The sequence below is a fragment of the Chenopodium album genome, chromosome 1 (assembly GCF_948465745.1).
Source record: "Chenopodium album chromosome 1, dcCheAlbu1.1, whole genome shotgun sequence".
Taxonomy (NCBI): Eukaryota; Viridiplantae; Streptophyta; class Magnoliopsida; order Caryophyllales; family Amaranthaceae; genus Chenopodium; species Chenopodium album.
In genome coordinates this window covers 52,947,936-52,952,159 of record NC_137834.1, presented here as the reverse complement: position 1 = coordinate 52,952,159, position 4,224 = coordinate 52,947,936, and positions in this window count along the sequence as shown.

The following is a 4,224-nucleotide window of genomic DNA, read 5'->3' as shown; positions in this document are numbered from 1 at the left end:
AGAATATGTACAAAAAGCGTAAACGCTTCTCCCCCAAGCTTAAATGAAGCATTGTCCTCAATGCTTAGAAGGAGAAAAGAATACATCAAAATAGTTTTGAATTTTTTCACTTTTTCAATTTTTTTTTCCTTTTTCTTGCTTAACAGTGCTTTTTCCTCGCCTCTTTTAACTTTGGACGGCTTTTTACAACTTTGCACTTATTTGTCCTTGCCTTTTTTTAACATGGACGACTTTTTCTATTATTCATTTGCCATTATTCACAAAGAAAACATAACACAATCATGCTTTCATAAGAACCAAACACTCCAACTTCTCCACCACAAACTCCATCAAGTATGATTAATTGCTTCACAAAAACCAAGAAAAGAAAGAAAATGAAACAAAAGGCTAAAGATCTAAAGATGTGGCTTGAAAAGAAGGTATAAGGCTCAAATGGTTGCAAGAAGGAAAATGTAAACCCAAAAATAAAGATGAAACGAACTATCCTAAAAAGTAAAAATTACCACCCCGAAAAGATGCCTTTGTCCTCCCTAGATGGTTCGGTCTCGAGTTTAAGAATCATAGATCAAGCTTTCTAGATTAGGTCCGCGATAGTCAAGGATCCACGCCGCTGATTCAAATTAGGTTAAATGCTTGAAAAACAATGAACCTCACATGGATATAGCAAAAACTCACTATTGGAGTTAAATTAACTATAGGGAGCAACTACCAAGCATGCCACAAACAAGTAGAATCCGGCTTCATGTTCCCACTAGTTCTAACCAACTACCTTAGCATGCTTTATCCTAGAATCAACCAAGCATACTCTCAAACCGTTCACACCGTTAACATTTAGGAAGAAAAGCATTCAATTATACAAGTCCAAATGTTATTATGTCCAAAGCAAGAACAAAACAAAACACATTGCAAATTTTCCTTGAAAGAAACAAAATCTTTTTGGAGTTTTTCAAAATAAAAGAACATGGAAAAGCATATACAAAGGTGCATAACATATATGGATCAACATCCCACCAAACATGATAGAATACCCTCCCCCAAGCTTGAATGAGACAATACACTCAAACATAAATCATATAATCCATGGGAGGGGAAAACAAGGACATCAATCCAACCAACTAACATATGTCCAACAAGTCATCATCCACTAGAGAAAGAGCAAGGAAGGATATTACCGGATATTAGGTGGGTGTAAATACCCGCAAATGAACCCAATCAAACCTTTCAAAGCTAATTTCTCAAGAATTGAACCTTATTTCCATATGCTAGAAAAAATAGCAGTCAACCTTCCTTGATTCTTGATCCAAATCAAAGCACCAAAGTATATCAACTCATGTACCTAGAAAAAGGCAAAAAAACATTTCCATGAGAGAAAATCTATTCTAAAAAGAAGAGGAAAATCTAATCTAAAACACGGGTTACTTCTCGAGAAAGGCTTGCTTCAGGTCCAAGCTTGACCGCTCTAATAAAATAATATTGCAACGATCGCAAGAGCTTGTCAAATGCACTACTACACATTTCGTATGATAACAAGTAGGCACAAGACAAATAAAGAACGTGCAACAAGATCATTGCACGCAAGTGAGAAGGGAGGTGCCAAAAGAAAGAAGAAGAAGGATCAAAAGGAAAAACAAGAAAATAAGAAGAAGAAGGGGGAAAAGAAGAATGGAAAGAAAAAGAAAAAGGCAAATCCTCCTCACTAAAATATTTTTGGTTGGCAATATTCTCCTTTTCCAACAATGATGGAACGAGGGACATTAAAATCATCCATAGAAAAGGGCTCCCCAATAGGCTCTTTGAGAAAGGAAGGGAGAAAAATAGGGTAATAGGGTATGTGGTCAAACCTTTGAGAGAAAGGGGTATGAGAAATAGGCAAAGGGGTAGGTACTCCCTCGACACAAGGTCTCACATCGCCAAAGAGGGCATGAAAATCAATCATAGAGTCCTCAAAAGAGGAACACTCATGATCACCATCTCCCTCAAACATCCAACTCCCAAGAGGAACCACATAATCTCCTCCACTACCTTCATGAACAAAAACTCCCTCAACTTCCTTAAAGCCTAGAGTCTCAAAACCATGCATGAATGGATGCAAATTCATATCAAAATCATCTCTCTCCCATGAAGCTTTCTCAATGAACTTACTTAAAAGGCTACGGCTATTCCTTTTACCCTTAAAAAACACATTTGACATAACCTCAAACAAGTCCAAATACTTATGGATAAAAGAGTCACATTCATACACTTGGGACTCATCAAGATGGGAAGGAGGGTTAGGATTTACAAGTTCAACACTCTCTTTGTTCTCAACTACTTCACCATCAAACAAATGCTCATCAGTTGTATCCTCACACTCTCTTGGTTGCTTAAAATAACCATCATCATCCTCAACACACACATTGGATTTGTAATTTTTACACACAAGAATCAAAGGTGACAATTGGATTTTAGCTCTTCACCTCTCCTTCTTCCCTCCTCAAGATGCTCCAAACTCTTTTTCATCACCTCCAATTGACTTCTCAAAGAATTAAGAATCGACTCCTTTTTAGGCCCAAGATCATCATTAAGCTCAATATGCCTAATTTGAGTTTCCAAAGTAGCAAAAAGAGATTCAAAGGGTGTAGAGGATTGAGGCTCAACAAGGGAAGAAGAAGTACAACCAAGATTGGAAGAATTGACATTGAAATCATGAGCATATACATCACATTGGGGAGTGGGGGCACAATCAAACATATGAGATTTGTTAACATGAGCATGCACTTCGTTATCATGAACAAAAGAGGAAATAGAATTGGAAGCATTTGTTCTATGTTCAACTATGGGATCATGTGACAAATCATGGGAAATCATACTAGCATTGGAAGAATTAACACATTGCACATCAAAAATAGAAACATGATTACCCCTATTATATTCACCCCTAGCAAACCGAACATAAAAATTCCAAGCATCATCAATTGACAATGCTCTAAATCTCCCATCATGCATTCATTAAACTTCATTCCTAGTTTGTTCATTCAAACCATAATAGCAAATCTCACAAGCCTCCCAATAACTACGATGATTATAGTTCAAGAACCTTATAAGTCTATGGAAATAGGCATGAAAAGACTCACCAACATATTGAGGAAAAGAAAAACGTGCCATTTTTTACAAAGCAAACAAAAACCAAATAAAAGAAAAGTAAAAACAAGGACCTAGACTTAAGCAATAAAAAACACTCAAAAATAGACACCGTTCCCCGGCAACAGCGCCATTTTGACGTGGGGTGAACTAGGTCGTTGGACTAATCCTCCCTAAGCCAAACAAAATTTATAAACACTTAACTAACCTAAATACAAGTATAGAGGTAAGTCAAGGGTCGAACCCAAAGGAACGGTAATGTCTAAGTGCTTTCAATTTGGGTGCCTAAGCTAGGTCGAAGACGAAGGAAAGGAGGTGACACTAACAACTACTTAAACGAAGAAACTGAACAAATAAAGTGCTAGGGATTAGGATTCACATATAATAGCAATGAACATAGCAAATTGGGATAGGAATTTGACTAAGTCGAGTGATGCGAGGGAAAACCAATCATGCAACCAAAAGAGCATATCATGCTATTTTGCTAGAGGTTTAACTAGCGTCAACTACGATAAACTCTAGCTAGGAACGTCACAAGACACCTCAATCGTTAAATGCAAGCCACAAATCAATTGTCTGTATCAATGTGAACTTACAAAGCAATCTTGTGCAATAATCAAAGTTGGCCATTCTTCAATCAATTACACACATGCACATGATCAATCGACCAATTTAATCACATCACCAACTCCATCAATTATCCCCAATTTACATCAATCCATCACATCATATAAGCTTCACCATCACCCTAGCAAGCAAACTACTCTAACAACATCATCAAATCAACAAACAACTATAGAAAACAAGAATCAATAATCTATCAAGATCAATTACTCTAATCAAAGATCAAACATCAAAATCCAAACAAATCCAAAAAAAATCAAACAAACATGAATATTATACAAAGCAATAAATGAGATAGAGTTTTTTTTTTTGGAAAATAGGGGGAAATTTTATTACCAAAATAAAAATGGTTACAACTGATCCGTGCCATTTATGGCACCTTTAGGCTATGTTTTCTTTACATTCTATGCTCCTTTGTAGTCGTTTATGTCGTGTTTTTAGAGAATAATGCTCGATTCGCGTGTTTTTGTGTTAGTTTAG